The sequence below is a fragment of the Panthera pardus genome, unplaced genomic scaffold (genome assembly GCF_024362965.1).
Source record: "Panthera pardus isolate Hobbes unplaced genomic scaffold, ASM2436296v1 HiC_scaffold_9, whole genome shotgun sequence".
Lineage (NCBI taxonomy): Eukaryota > Metazoa > Chordata > Mammalia > Carnivora > Felidae > Panthera > Panthera pardus.
In genome coordinates this window covers 7,850,960-7,867,770 of record NW_026527024.1, presented here as the reverse complement: position 1 = coordinate 7,867,770, position 16,811 = coordinate 7,850,960, and the positions used below count along the sequence as shown (strand labels likewise).

Below are 16,811 nucleotides of genomic sequence, written 5' to 3'. Positions count from 1 at the left end.
TTAGTGCTAAGAGCAAGAGTCATGATATGGATTATTTTATTTTTACGTCCGGCAGTTGTCCGCATAATTTATTTCTGCGGCAAGGGAACTAGTGCAGTGGGTGTCCTCTTCTCGTCACGCCCTGGTTCTGTGTTACCCGCGAGTTGCTGTCACAGTCCTGACGGCAGGAAACGGTGCTTGTTTTTAAATGACGTTCGCATGAGGCTCGGTGTAAACTGGGCGTGAGTATGGCCCGCCGGTGAAATTCAGACGGGCCACTTTCCTTCAGAGGAGGAAAGGGCTTGGAGAATGAGCGCTGTTTCCAGTCGTAAGACACGTGGGGAGTCAGGCATGCAGTGTGTGACCCAGGCCGCGCGGAGCCCGACGGACGCTGCCTTGGGATGACAAACAGAGAACCTTACCTAGTCGGGGACCTTTGGGATTGAACGATCTGTCAATACTCGGTGACTGTGTGGTCCGAGCGTCTGTTGGAGAAGCAGAATCACTGCGTTTAGCTAGAAGCGAGCGGGAAGGGCGAGGGAGGTGTGGCAGAGAAGTCAGTGACCGGGCCTGGAAAGCACTTTGGAAGTGCAGGGCTTGTAAGTGGCATCTGTGTCGGTGTTACAGCAAGCTGGAGGAGGTCGCAAAGGAGCTAAAAAACAGAGTAGAGACGGTACCGAAAGGCGGCGTGATCCGGGCTGAAATGAACAGGAGTGGCTCATACCAAATTTGCCTGTAAAAATCCTTGTGAAATGCACACTAGTTTCACGGAGCAAATGAAAAAAATACCATGTTGAAGGACAGGACAAATTCCTTTTTTTTTTTTTTTTTTTTTTTTAAACAGAATAGAAGGGTGATTAGCCAGAGATTCTTTTCTTGGGTTTTTCCTTTGTGACTCCAACTGATGAAGCACGATGTTCATCTGATAGAATTTACGTTTTCTCCGTAGCTTTTCACTTGTTTATTCCAAATTTGTATTTGTTCACCTCCCGCCCCCCCACTTAAACATGCCTGCGCTGCTTAGAAAATTTCTGGATTAACGTAAAATTTCACGGTGATCATAGCCAAGAAAAGCATTACGAGTCTGGGGTTTGAGAGAGATATTTTAATACAATAAATTGTAATACCCCTCCGTTATTGTCATAATAAAACCAGTGAATCACACTGTCCGGAAGTGTGCCTGCTTTTCTGCTACAGCTAGGGAGCAGATCAACAAGAAACTTTGTCTAAGGAAAGTCATGATATCTATATTAGTAATACTTTTACTGCACATACTCTGGTTCTTGGGCTTCTGAACTTTGGAGCGGTATCTTGCTTTGAATAGGATTTGTCTGTACGTGTTTTCATGGTGTGTCATTGACAACTATGATTCATAGCCGGGTGGAATCCTAGGAAAACGTGAACTAATGTGGTACTCACTTCCTAACCTCACTTGTGGATACATTCACCGACCATTTTTATCTGTAAAGTAACAATTTATACTGGATATGGAAAAGGAGATAGGACTACTTTGAGTAAAAAAGAAAAAATATATATACCGTTTGTAATTAAGGATATGAAAAATGGCTCTCAATTAACATGTGATAATCCTGTAAGACTTTGGTCCTATAGCTTTTTATATAAGCCATGTTATTATTATTCACTCTTTTTTCCCATAAAAAGGGAAAAGTTTGAGTTGATGGATCAAAGACTGGCCTTTTGTCATGGTGGTGTGTGTCTACCCTGTGTTAGTTGGGTCCTATAAAATGAGACCACAGGTAAAGAATATTCTTGAAGAGATTTTATAGAGTTGAATAAAGACAGGTTTCCACTGCTATTTTTATTTATTTGAAGTATTTGAACTTGGTAGGGTGAAGTCTGCCCCTTTTCCTGCTTTTACAGTAAGCTGCCAGTACATGCTGATTGTATGGCTGCAAATAGAAAGCCTGGGGGGCTCAGTCATCTCAGCGTCCAACTTCTGCTCAGGTCATGATCTCACAGTTCCTGAGTTCAAGCCCCACATTGGGCAGACTGATGTCAGTGCAGAGCCTGGAGCCTTCTTCGGATTCTGTGTGTCCCGCCCTCTCTGCCCCTGGCCCACTCTCATTGTGTGTGTGTGTGTAAAGTAAATAAGCATTAAAAAAAAAAAAGAGAGACCCAAATCTATCATATACAGTACTACTTACCTCTTTTGACACTTGGTCTTTTATTACTCTCATACTTTGGTACTTGAGATTTAAAGCACTGGGCTTCCTTGTTAGGCTTTTTCGGGGGAGAGCTGTCGTGTCAGCTTCCCATAGTTCTGGGAAGTCCAGAGTTGATCTCTAGCCAGAGCTGAATACATACAGGCCAAGGATCAAATGAACAAGAGAAAAGAAGACACTTTGGTCTCATGTGAAGGAACGGCAAGTATTTGTTTTTATTCTCAGTGTTAATCCTTGACTTTAATAAAATTTGGTGAAGATTTGTAACCATATAGTCCATGTAGCTAATTCAGGAACAACAGTTGAGCTATTTTAAACTGTGGTTGCAACTTTAGCACTTAGATCCTAGAGTGATTATGTGCTTTGAAAAGATGTTAGAGCCCTCCTGACGGCTGTGATGGGGATGCGATGCTGCTTTGGGTTTTTTAATTTGTACTGGCACTGCTGTTCACAGAGGAGGACTGTGCACACTGCTTTGCTCTGAGTATGTGGACTAAATGCTTCATCGAGTGGGAACAGAATGCCCCGAGTGTGGCACACATAAAGCAATAATATCTTTTTAGTTTAAACTAAAAAATGGACTTAAATTTAAGGTATATGCATTCATCAACTTGTATGCTCTGGTTTTAATAATACTTCTGTTTTAGATTAATATTAGTTTCACTTTACATTGTGAGATGGGAGAATATAGAGCTAGGACTGAACTAGGAATAAATATAGGAATTAGAAATATATGGAGTATATTAACATTGTGTTAAGTATATTTATAAAATACAGATCTCCTGCAAAGAACCAGTTTTGAAAAACTATAGTGTTCTTGTTAGGCCTAGTGAACCTGTCTTTTTCTAGAGATTTTCATGATCTCTACGTTGGTCACAACATTTAACTTTGAATAATATCACAGACATTGTGAATATGCTAAAAACCATTGAATTGTACACTTTGAATATTTCTATTTTTGAGAGAGTGCAAGCGAGAGAGGAGGACAGAGGATCCTAATCTGCTCCACAGTGACAGCAGCGAGCCCAATTTGGGGCTCTAACCCACAACTGTGAGATCACGACCTGAACCACCTAGGCACCCCTGAATTGTATACTTTAAATGAGCAAATGGTATTGATGTGGTTTTAGAGTGGTGGGGAAAGGTGTCTGGAGCTCACGGCCAAGAAAGAATTCTTGAAATGTCTTTGGTGCAAAAGGTGGGGTTTTTTTTGGGGGGGGGGGGATTGTTTTTGTTTTTTAAAAACACAGGGACAGGACCTGTGGGCAGAAAGAGCTACACTGGGGTTATGGAGAGTGACTAAGTATATACCATCAGGTTGGGAGGGGGTTAGGGATAGTCTCTGAGGTATTTTGGAAACCAGGTTTTCAGGACCTTGAGGGGCTAGCTGCTGTTAGGAAAAGGTCATTTATTACTGTTAGTAAAAACTCAGTCTTGAAACCCTTCAGATGTACATCAGTGGGCCATATGAGCTTGGAGGCTGATTGCCAACATGTATCTTGGGGGGTGGGGAAGGTGGTGATAAAAGAGGTTTCCAAAGGAATTTTTCTATGTTAAGTAGACTTACAGGATCCTGGGGAGTCCGCTAAGATAACCTTTTGCCCTTAGCGAAGTGTCATCATTGAATTCCTAGAGGAATGTCACTCTAGCTGTTTCAAGGACTTGTCAATGGGCTGTAGTCAGTAAGGAAATTTAATTTTTCATTTGCCTTTGTTTCCTATACCAGCGTGGTGTGTGCATTATATCTCAGTAGTGCTGTTAAAGAGTATCAGGGGCACCTGGGTGGCTCAGTCTGTTAAGCATCTGACTCTTGATTTCTGCTCATGTCATGATCCCAAGGTTGTGGGATCCCCGAGTCAGGCTGTGTGCGGAGTGTGGAGTCTGCTTAAGATTCTCCCTTTGTCCCTCCCCTGCTCTCTCTTGTACACACACTGTCTCTCTCTAAAGTAAAAAAAATAGGGGTGTCTGACTTCAGCTCAGGTCATGATCTCACAGTTTGTGGGTTCAAGCCTCTATTTATCTAAATAATTTAGATTTTTCACACTGCTGGCAGTATAGAGCCTGTGGGGTTCTCTCTCTCCCTCTGCCACGCTCCCCTGTTCACATACTCTTTCAAAAAAATAAACTTTTAAAAATAAGTGAAAAACAAAATTAGTCACAATACAGAGTAAGCCATACATACGTCCTTGCTTGTGGAATTCCGACTAAAAACTGTGTTGTGACTCTTTTTTACATTTTATTCAGTTTTTTTTAATTCCACTCTAGTTAACATACAGTGTTACATCAGTTTCAGGTGTGCAATATAGTGTAACACTGTTGCAGCTGTAAATATTATTGTTCCAACTTCAATTTGGAGGCATTTTTAGAGAATATTTGATGAACAGTGTAGGCTTAAGAATGATAACTAGGGAGGTAAATGTTCTTACCTTGACCCTAATGTTACTGTAAACGTTGGTACCAGAATGTCTAAATAAATTCTGATTGAATGACATAGAAGTCATCTTTCAAAGATATAAATAGCTTAAATGTGTGGTTTTCTGTTAGTTATTCTAAACTCCTTTGATTCAAGGTATTGATACATACTTATGTATGTTTAAGACTTTTAGGGTATAGAATGGTTTGTTGTATATTAGATTCATTTTATCATAGCATGATTTTAGAATGTATTTTTTTGTGGTCTTTTGCGTTTTATTACATTTTGCTAAATCATTACCTTTTTTAGATCCATGACACAGTGCTGCCTCAGGTGAATTTCCTTTTATCCATTTAAAGATCTGGGGGCACCGGGGTGGCTCAGTCGGTTGGGTATCTGACTTTGGCTCAGGTCATGATCTCACAGTTGATGAGTTGGAGCCCCGCATCGGGCCATGCTGACAGCTCAGAGCCTGAAGCCTGCTTCGGGTTCTGTCTCCCTCTCTCTCTCTGCCCCTTCCACACTCGCACTCTGTCTCTATCTCAAAAATAAATCAATAAAGTTAAAAAAAATTTTTTTTTAAGATCTGAGGACCTATTATATGCAGAAATATGTGTGTGCTATCTTTTGGGTAGATAGGAGGCAGGATGTGATGGCCCCAGTGCCACGCTTAGTGGTACATATAGACATGCATATAGACATATTTATGGACATTTAAGAATAGAAGGGCATGGCATTATATTCTGTGGGAATAGCAAGGTAACAGTGCCCAAGTGGGAAATCAGGCGTATCCTGTGGTGGGAACATCAGAGCCCACCTGGACTGTCCCATCTGGAGGGAGCTGTATGGGAAGGTGATGGAAGGCAGTAGAGGCTCATTGGTTGCTATGGGTTCAGGGGTGAGGAGTAGATGTGCTCCAGCCGGACCCCCCCCCCCCCCCCCCCCGTTCTCAGGGCAGATTTCCCAATTCACAGGGAGCCTGTGCTAGGCATAGACATAAATACTGCTCTTGAGACTCAGAGTGTTTTGGCATTGGAGGAAGGGGAGATAGTGATGTATTCAGAATTAAGCTTGTGAAATCAGAAAATGGAAGCTCTTGTGCAGTGGAGTGGAATTCTCTTCTTGCTTCAGCTGCCAGAAAAACAAGCCAAGATTATTCTTGGGTTGTTGAGCACTTTACCTGGAGGGAGCTGGAAGTGCAGCCCACCTTCCTTGAATAGACCATTCTCTCTAACGGTCTTATTGTGCTTAAGCAATGAGTCACCTTGTGTTCTTTTGGAGTTGGGTGGGGCACAGTTCTTACATAAACAGTATCAGTGGTTTCTTTTGTGTGCCATCGCTTTTCCATTAAACCTGTTTTCTTTGTGAGTTTTCTTGTGCTGTTTCTCCCTGTCACTGACCTTTTTCATTTATTTTTCTTGCATTAAAAAAGTCCTATTTTGTTAAGGAAATCCATTTATTTTTGTGAATTTTTCCTAGAGATTACATTTTAAGGAAGTAGCTTGATTTATGCCTGGGGATTAGAAACGAGCCTGTATGGATTCATTTATTAACTTCAACCAACATTTGTGTTCCAGGGCTCCTGCTAAGGTGCTAGAAACAAACGTGAGTAAGACAGGCCTTAGAAACTCAAGAATATACCCATTGGTAAGAATACGGGTGTATATGTGGTCCTAGTTTTAGTCATAGTATGCATTTGTAGTTTTTTTTTTTTTTAAGTGAAAGTAATAGGTACTCGTTTCCTTAATCCAGGAAAAAAACATTAAAAATATCATTCATAATTCCAAATCACCCATAATAGTAGTTGATGGAAAATTACAACCTTGAGTGGGATTGTTATTACAAATTTTTCTCTTTGTGATGAGCCATACTAAAAATCATTTGTTCAGGAAAATGTGGTTTAGGATTTAAGTTTTCTTGACTCTTAAGTTTGTATGGAAAAAGGAAAGGCAGACCTTTCTCAGGTCTTTCTGTTGGTGGGGTGTTATGTTCATTTTTTAAAAAAATTACGCCATTTAGAACATTGTGTACATTTACTAAGGTAACATCTAGAGTCTTTAATAAAATCAAAGATTTGATTGATGAGGACTAAAACTTTATTTAGGGTTTGTTGATCTAGCTATGCTTGTACTTCCAACTTTATGTTCTGCTGTCTTTGCCTGCTTTGCAGAAGGCAGTTTTACGACCGCTCAGGGTGGACACCTCTGCAACCCACAGTGCAGCACCTGATGGATTACAGCAGGGTGTGCAGACCAGAGTGTCTGAGCAGAGTAACAGCACACATGTTGAGTGCACTGTGTGTGTCGGGAGCAGTGCCGTCCTAGTGACTACATGTGGGAATTGGTGACAGCCACGCAAATGGCAAGTGTGGAAATACTAACCCGACAGTTCACACTGTGTTTTCCTTTTTATTATTTGCAAAACTGTCATTGTAGTTGAACCCAAAGTTCTTTTTGTTTGCTCAATCACTAAGTGAAGTTCCTCTCACCTATTTTTTTTAAGTTTATTTATTTTGGGGGAGATACGGAGAGAATGTAAGCAGAGGAGGGGCAGAGAGAGGGAAAGAGAGAATCCCAAGCAGGCTGCACACTCAGCACAGAGCCTGACGTGGAGCTCGAACCCACGGATTGTGAGATCATGACCTGAGCAGAAATCAAGACTTGGACGCTCAGCCGACTGAGCCACCCAGGTGCCTCTCTTACCCATTTTTAGTGAATACACAATTATGTTTTTCTTTGTTTCTCATAAACATATAATCTTTCTAATAGAAGAAGGCATCCTCACTGTAGAACATTTCAAGCTTTGGAGAAGAGTAAGGAGGAAAAAGTCACCTGCATCCTGCGAACTAGTGAGGACCGTTACTAACTTCTTGATGATTTTCTGAATCTCTGATGTATATGGATATACATGTATGTGTTGTATCCTCCTTCATTGAGCATTACATTGTGGACATCGTGTCATTATTCGAAATACGTCTTTGGTTATTGCAATGTTACCTATTTTATGGGGATGCTGTGTTTTATTTAGATGGTATTTGATAAATTCTGGATTCAAGATTGTTAGATATTACATGCTGAGAAAATAAAACTAGAATTTGAGATGTATTTAATATTCTGCTCTTTTCAGGTTCTGAAACATTATTTGCTTGAGCTATTTACCAGATATGTTCCAGAATATGAACTGTTTTTGAACTCATGAGAGTAGCATGATAATTTTATAGACAAAAGTCTGACTTTGGAGGGCAGTGTTTATTTTTGAATGATGTTGATGTTCAAATGCACAGTTGATTCATCCAGATCCCCTCTTATGTGAATAACCTTCAGAAAAAAAGCATTCTCCGGACATGGGGGGAGTCTCAGCTTAACTAGCTTTTCTTTCTCTGTGCTGTGTTGGGATAGTAAAGTTTGTTAACAGGAGGAATATTTTAAACTGGATTAGTGGTTTCACGTAGTACAGTGTCATGATGGCTCCTTGGAGATTGCTGAGACTTGCTGGATTGTCATTGACTTTGTGTCATTAGCCATGTGACCAGTGTTAGTCTGGCAGCCCTCGGTCACTGACTGGTGTGTGCCAGTGGCAGATGCACGGGCTGCCCTCATGGCACCGGTCTCCCTTGTGATGGCATTGTGGCTTAGGTGCACACTGGAGAAGCAGGCTCTGGACCTGGTAGCTCTGGGTTCCCGTCTGAGTCCAGTCCCCTCCCGACTCTGTGCACTTGGAGAAGTCAGTCACACCTTTTAGAACCTTAGTTTCCTCATCATTAGATACACATTGAAATGAGCCATGAAACAAAAACTCATGATGTGGTTATGAGGCTGGAATGAGGAAAGACCGAGGGCCATGCTGGCCCTGGCAGGGCAGTGGCGGCCAGCGGTGCCTTTGCTCTTGAGTTAGTGATCTGAGTGATTGATGCTCCCTTTTAGAAGCCCTGGTGTTGCTGCCAGTTTCCTGCTGCCGGGCCACTTACCCACCTTACCACCTTCTCCCCCACGTCAGCTAGAAGAGGGCAGAGGGGACCTGGAGTTTCTCTTTGTTTCTGTTTCACTGCGGTTTGTTGGTTTTGTTGCTAGGAGTTTATCTACCTTAATGCTTTGTTACTATTCACAGACAGAAGTGCTACTTATAATTTCTGTCTTCTGTATATCCCTAAAATGATAGCCCAGGAACCTGTGTTATTAACCCTCATCCTTGCTGCTGCTTCCTTAAATACTATCCTGAGGACAAGGTTAATTTTCCCTCCTTCCGCAGCTGCCCTGATGCAGCGTGTACTATAGTTCCATTCTGAAGTGTCATCTTGGAATCTTTGTTCATTCTAGCACTCCTTTCCTTCCTCTGGTGAAACCGTGCTGGTTAGTGACCAAAGTGGGGATTCGAAAATGCACTCCTATTCTGGGTCAGGAGTGACCCAGAATTATTAATTTAGTTTATTAATTAAACTAAATTAATAGTTTAATTTAACCTGTGTTATCTGTGGTGTTGTTTCCTTCTGTTTGCATCTCGGGGGTGATGTTTTAGGTTTCCCAAAGTAAGGTAGAACTGTACAAGATAAATCCAGTGATGTGACAAGAGAATGTCCAACTTGCTTCATCCCATAAATACTGCACTGGAGTATGTGGTATACTGGTTTTCATTTATGCTGCTCATATTCTGAGATACCAGCATCAAATTGCTAAAATTATTGATCAGAGTAATACTCTTATCTTCTGTTTTCTTCCTGAACTTTACTTACGTATTTGTTAAAGCATTTAATTAAATCTGTTTTGTGGTGTACTTGTGTGTAGCATAGGACTTGGAAGACAAGGCTTTTTATATTCCACTATAGTTCTTGCAGAATGCATTTCTATAGTTTACTCGGTAAATCTAGTGAATTTTTGGAACAGTGAACTACCAATTGCTTGTCTTCTTAGGACTTTCTACACTCAGCTTGTAAATTGTTATATAATGCCCATGTTGCCATTGTAAATATTTGAAGTGAACTGCCTACTGAGTTTGTTAATGTATTTCATTTGTGCTATAAATATTTAAATGCCCAGCAGTGAGTACACAAGATCTGTTAACAATTTCTAAGTAACTACCTGAGTACTGGGTTTTTATTTTTCTTTGTTATTATTTTTAATGTTGATTTATTTTTTGAGAGAGACACAGTGCTAGCCGGCAAGGGGCAGAGAGTGAGACACAGAATCTCAAGCAGGCTCCAGGCTCTGAGCTGTCAGCACGGAGCCAGATGTGGGGCTTGAACCCACAAACTGCCGAGATCATTACCTGAGCCGAAGTTGGACGCTTAACCGACTGAGCCACTCAGGTACCCCTGAGTACTGGGTTTTTAAAAGGAAAAGCCCAAATGTAATCCAAACCGTAAATGACAATATAATTTCTAGTTATTTTTTCATGTGTATAAAGATTGTGAAATCTATCCAGCTTGCTGTTTCACATTGGGGGAAATAAAGGAGTGAATCTTGCTATGCATATGAAGTAGTTTAAAAGGAATCACCTATACATAGTAATTTCATAGTGAACGGAGCAGGAGGGAAAGGGTTACAGCCCATCTCTGGTTGCCGCCTGCACTGGGATCACGATAACAAATAACTGCAGACTTGGTGGTTTAAAACAACACAAATTTATCTTCCACAAGCCTGGAAGCCACAAGTCCCTATGGGCTGAGACGAAGGGTCAGCAGGGCTGTGCTCCCAGCTTCTAGGGCTGCATTCCTGAGCTCCTGGCCCCCTCTCTGCCTTCAAAGCCAGCAGCTGTTTCCATCATCACAGTGCCTTCTGGAAGGATGCTATGATTGCGTTAGGGCCCACCTGGATTATCTAGGATACTCTCCCCGATTTAGGATCCCTGATTTGTCACGTCTGGAAGTCCTTTTTTTGCCACATAAGGCAACATTCACAGGTTCTAGGGATTGCGTCATATATATCTTTGCGGGGGGCGACATTACTGAGCTGACAACACTACCTATGTCCGGATACTTGGGAGCCAGGATATTAGTGTGGCATATTTGTTACAGTTACTGAAACTGTTGATTCATTTACCTAAAATCCATACTTTACATTAGGAGTCACTGCCCAAAAAACTCCTGTACCTTAAAAATCCCTCTGTTTTTCCCTCCCTCTCCCAAACCCCCAGGTGGTTACTCATCTTTTTATTGTTGCTTTGCTTTCTCCAGAAGCCACATGGTTGGGATTATATCATATGTGGCCTTTTTAGATTGGCCTCTTTCACTTTAGCAATATGTATCTAAGGTTCCTCCTTGTTTTTCCTGGCTTGATAATTCCTATCTTTATTTTGATTGCAATAAAATTCAAATAACAAAATTAACTTTTAAAAAATGTATAATTCGGTGTCATTTAGTTCCTTCACAGTGTTGTGTACCTATCACTTCAGTCTGATCCCAAAACATTTACATCACTGTCCCCCCACCTATGCAGCCACTGCTTCTGTCTCTGATTTCCCTGTTCTGAATATTTCCTAAAAATGGAATCCTATAATATGTGACTTTTTGTGTCTGGCTTATTTCACTTAGCATAATATTTTAAAGATTCTACCCTGCAGTGTGTGTCATTTCTTTCTATGGGGAATAATAGTCCATTATATGGACCTACCACAATTTATCTGTTCGTTTATCATCCTATCCATTGATGAACGTTGGGGTTTTTTCTGTCTCTTGGCTATTGTGAATGGCACTGTGAACATTTGTGTGCAAATTTTTATTTGAATACCTGTTTTCAGTTTGCAGGGGGAGGGTGTGTACCTAGAAGTGCAGTTGCTGGGCTCGTGTTTTTGAGGAACTGCCGAACGGTTCTACAATAATGGGAACATTTTACGTTGTCACCAACAGGGCGGAAAAGTTCCAGTTCCTCTTACATACCTGCCAACACTTGTGTTTTTGTTTTTAATCTTTATTCAGCTTTTAACCATCACCAGTGGGCCCTAACAAAATATTTTTTTCTTTTAAGTAATCTCCATGCCCAACATGGGGCTCGAACTCAAGACTCCCAAGATAAGATTCACATACTCCGCTGACTGAGCCAGCTAGGCGCCCCACAAACACTTGCTACTTTTTGTCTTTTTGATTATAGCCGTCCTGGTAGGTGTGAAGTGTCTCATTGTGGGTTGGTTTGCATTTCCACGATAACTAACTTCCCAACTCCACATTTAGTGAGTTTTCTTAGCCTGAAATTGGCCGTTTGGAAATATTTACATCCCAAAGTTGGCAATCTCGGAACTGGTTGTAAATGTGTACAGTGTATCCCAGCTCTGAATGCTGTTCCTGTCCTCCAGAGAGGGTTCCCCCTACCGTCTAAGTTAGGGCAGTGTGGGAACAGATCAGCTTAATCTAACAAGGTTCTGAGTTAGCCCGGGGGCAAGTTGCGGACCGCTCTTCTCTAGTCTGCTCTCATCGGCTTTCAGGCTTAGCCCCGAAGACACGCAGTGTCGACTGAGTCCCTCTTCAGTCGCCCTCGGTCCCGGTTTTGCTTCCTCAGTATGAGGAGCCTGCCAAGCTCTTTTGCCTGTTAGAGGCTAGCTTCTTGCCCTGAGTAGCTTAAGAGTTTGGCAGCTACCTCACGGGTGAAACTGTCAGATAAGCTCACTTCCCCCTCCTGAGGATCTCAGATCCTGGAGTCTGTTGCTCAGCCGACCCAGCTCTCCCAATTCCTGTCTCTCTGGTCCTGTGGTGTTTGCGTTAACTCTGTGGCTTCTCTGCTTCTCAGCCCCTTTCTCAATCTCTGGCACCACATCCCTGGCGGGGAAGACAGTCTCAGAAGGTCAGCTCCCCACCGTAGTGCCTTCTACCCTGCATGTTTGCCCCACTGGGCCTTCATGCCTTGGCAGATTTCCAGTATCTTCTGGCACGTATATGCGTGTGTGAGAGTGTGAGCACGTGTGCATGAGCATGTTTCTAATTGTTCTCAGCCGAATCAGTCTGCTGCAAGGTACTCCTCAGCTTTAAGCTAACGTTATTTATAAGGAAAAGTAGATTTGTGAACTCCTCATATATTGGTTGCCCTATAAAATTTCGAAGGAAAATATTTTCTGTTGTTGAGTGTGATTTGGAAGGGGGATGGGAAAATAGATTCGGCAGAAAGGGATTAGGTGTCACGTTTTGTTTGTTTAATTTTATTTCAAAATGTATCCTTAGGTAAATATTTTAAATGTATATGGGTTTCTCCCCCAGGTTTTTATTTAAATGCCTGTTAATTAACATACAGTGTAATATTAGTATGAGGTGTGGAATTTAGTGGTTCAACACTTTTCGTACAACGCGCAGTGCACATCACAACCCGTACCTCCTCAATCCCCGTCTCCCTTTGGTAACCATCAATTTGTTCTCTGGAGTTAAGAGTCTGTTACTTGGTTTTCCTCTCTCTTTTCCCCACTACGTTTATTTGTTTTGTTTCTTAAATTCCACATATGAATGAAATTATATGGTATTTGTCTTTCTCTGACTGACTTATTTCACCTAAGTGAAATTACAACATAATTCACGTTGTAAACGGCAAGATTCCATTCTTTTTTTAATGGCTTAGTATTCCATTGTGTATATGTGTGTATATATTATAAATATATACCTCGTACTCTATATGTAATATATGCATGTATAGACCACATCTATATCCATGCATTAGTCAGTGGACATTTGGGCTTTTTCAATAATTTGCCCATTGTTGCTAATGCTGCTAAAAACATCGGGGTGTGTGTATCTCTTCGAATCAGTATTTTGTGTCCTTTGGGTAAATACCCAGTAATGCTCTTGCTGGGTCGTAGGTAGTTCTATTTTTAACTTTTTGAGGAACCTCCGTACTGTTTCCCAGAGTGGCCGCACCAGTTTGCATTCCCACCAACAGTGTAACTCGGTTTCCCTTTCTCCTCATCCTCACCAACACCTGTTGTTTCTTGTGTTGTTAATTTTAGCCATTCTGACAGGGGTGAGGTGGTATCTCATTGTGGGTTTGGTTTGTATTTCCCTGATGGTGAGTGATGTTGAACATCTTTTCGTGTGTCTTTTGGTCATCTATATGTTTTCTCTGGAAAAATATGTATTCATGTCTTCTGCCCATTTTTTAAATTAATTATTTGTTTTTTGGGTGTTGAGTTTTGTAAGTTATATGAATATTTTGGATACTAAATGACACTTTTTAAATTTTTATTTTAAGTAGTCTCCATGACCAGTGTGGGGTTTGAACTCATGACCCTGAGGTCAGGAGTCGCATGCTCTGCTGACTGAGCCAGCCAGGTGCCCCAACATGGAACCTTTTTAAATGAAAATCCTGTTACTATTAGCACCAGCTATGAGGCCATTTGTAAATTTTAAGCAGTAGAGCTTGACGTAAACCGCTCTAGAAAAATTCTAGTTTGGGCTTCACTTACTTCACCTATGAAATGGCATCTGGCAGTTCAGTGACTTGTGAAGTACCTGATAAATGTGACCATTTAGTGAATTTATGTTTTTATGAGTCATGAACGCTCTTTCATTTGTTTTACATCTTATAGCTTCAGGAGAAGAACAGGCTGGAGACGCTGGGGATTTTAATTATAAGCAGAGGAGAAAAATGGATTTTAAAACTTTCACGACAGCCTCATTTTTGTGTAGGGAAGGGTGGGGAGTCTGGCTGCCCCACAGAACAGTGTGGGGGCACTGCTTCAGGGGGGCTTGCCTGGTGCTGCTCTGGGTGTGGAGTCGGAGTCAGAGGCCGGTCCTCTGTGGACCCCAGCTCTGTGGCTGCTGACCGGCACCAACTGGATGGGGCTCAGATCCTTCACCTGCAGAGTGGTGAGGGAGTACAGTGATTGATCGGCCAGGTCCCTGCAAGCACTTAAAAATAAAAAATGAATCAGGACCAGGGGATGGGAGTAAAAGAGTGAGGGCCTGGAGGGGTGAAGAGGGGAGGATCTGAAGGGGTGAAGGGGTGAGGGAGAGAATTTGCGAGGGACTGGAGGGGTGAGGCAGTGAGGGACCGGAGGACTGAAGAGGTGAGGGAGTGAAAGGGTGAAGGAGTGACGGGGTGAGGGAGTGGAAGAATGGGGTTTTCTGGGGAGATACAAGCATTGGTTAAATATACAGCATATCCTCTAGTAAAAATTCATGTATCTTTATGGCCTCACCAAATATTTCAGTTCTGACATATATACAAGTTTTTAAATACAGAAATAATTTGGTCCCCATAATGGCATGCCCCTGTATGTTCCTTCTTCACCAGCGATTGGGGCAGGTGCCCTTTAGGGCCAGTAGATCACTAACGTGTCCTTGTTTGTTGGTTAATCCACCAACACAGAGCTCTCAGGCTACTAATTTATCTCTAGGCCTCTGGGGTTACTTACTTGGTTTTGATATTATTTTGGGAAATATCTGAGTAAAATAAATGAAGTATGGTAGCACAGTATGTATTTTAGGGAATGGTATGTTTGTTTCTCTTTTGTAACAGCTATATTTGGGATACGGTTCATATACCACGCAATTCAGCCACTTAAAATGTACACTTCATTGTTTTTCAGTATAGCACAGTATTATAGAACCATCACCGGTGTCTACTTTTAGAATGACTTTGTCCTCTCTTCAACTCCATACCCATCCCTCCACATCTCTCCCACGAGCCCTAGGCAACCACTGATCCAGTTTTTTTCTCTATGGACTTGCCTGCTCTGGACAGCCCATGTAAATAGAGTCAGGTAGTGTGTGGTTTTTGCGACTTTGACGACCTGTGTTATAGAGAGGTGGTACATAGATGATAGAAAATGAGAGAGGTGATAGGTGATTGATAGATAAATGGTAGAAACCATATCCACTTCCTGGTTTTGAGGGTGCACTATAGTTGTTTACAATACACCCATAGGGGAAACTGGGTGAAGTGCACACAGGGCCTTTTGGCGCTTTTTACGACGTCTGTAATATTCCAAAAGGAGAAATTCTTGAAGGTGATCTTAGGATCTAGTTATTGTTTCTGTATATAGTTACACATATATAGTGCATGAACAAGTGATCTAATTATCATTTCTGTATGTAGTGATGCACATATAGTGAGTAAACTAGTGGGTTTTCTAGGGAGAGTTGGGGAGAATCCAGGATTTGATCACGAGATGGGAAAAGGGGTGCCTGGGTGGCTCAGTCAGTTAGGCATCTGACTCCTGATTTCAGCTCAGGTCATGAGGTCACGGTTTCTGAGTTTGAGCCCTGTATCAGGCTTTGTGCTGGGCGTGGAGACTGCTTAAGATTCTCTCTCTTAATCTTCCTGTTATCCTCCCTGACTTGGCATGCACAGATGCGCACTTTCTCTTAAAGAAAGAAAGAAAGATGTACAAAAACGCTTGTAATTTTTTCCCTGAGATTCCCGTCATTAAGCCTCTTGTATGGAAGAGAAAGAACGATAGAGTAAGCCATGATATTTCTCCCCGGGATATCACTGTAACACCAAATTGAAGGCTTGTGTGTGTGGGGAGGTGGTGTTGGGGTTTTTTAGGTATTTCTGTATTGCACGATCACAGTTAATGACAAACAGGCATGTATCAGGATCTTGGTTTCAAACATCTAGTAAAAATAAATTGTTATATTTAGGAAACAAACCCTAATGTTTCCAAGTGCCTGATTACTGTTCTCCATTGCATACTAATAAAGGAGTAAAGAGAGAAAATGGGTTGATTTGGGGTATGTGACTTCATTCTCATAACTCTTCAAATATATACTGTCTGTGTGAGAGAATAAAATTAAGATCTTAGAAATAGATAAACCAGTTTCTTGAAAATGAAAAATTTATAGTTAATTTTCAAACATGAAGTGACTTCTGAGTTTGTGTAGATGTTTGGTATTCCTGTCAGTTCTGTACTTAAGGGGGACTGTGACTTCACAGACTCCTATAGTTTCTTATTATTGTTGGTTTTTTTTCTTTTTATTTGAGAGAGAGAGAGAGAGAGAGAGAGAGAGAGAATGAGAATGAGAATGATCGAATGATCAGGGGAGGAGCAGAGAGAGAGAGGGAAACACAGAATCTGAAGCAGGCTCCAGGCTCTGAGCTGTCAGCACAGAGCTGGATGCCGGGCTCAAACTCATGAACCGTGAGATCATGACCTGAGCTGAAGTCAGATGCTTAACCGACTGAGCCACCAGGTGCCCCCTTTTTTTCTTTAATAGTAGAACAAAGCTGGGTTGATTCCACTTGGTATATAGAACATGTGCAATTAATTCAGTGCTACAATTACATATCTATCTTCTGGTCCATTTCAGTCAAAACATAAGCAGA

At 41.6% G+C, this 16,811-nt stretch overlaps 1 protein-coding gene across 4 annotated transcripts in view; it reads left to right on the top strand.

Annotated features, from left to right (window-relative positions):
- ESYT2 (extended synaptotagmin 2) overlaps positions 1-16,811 on the top strand; it is an 80,936-nt gene that overhangs the window by 993 nt on the left and 63,132 nt on the right. The window lies entirely within an intron of this gene.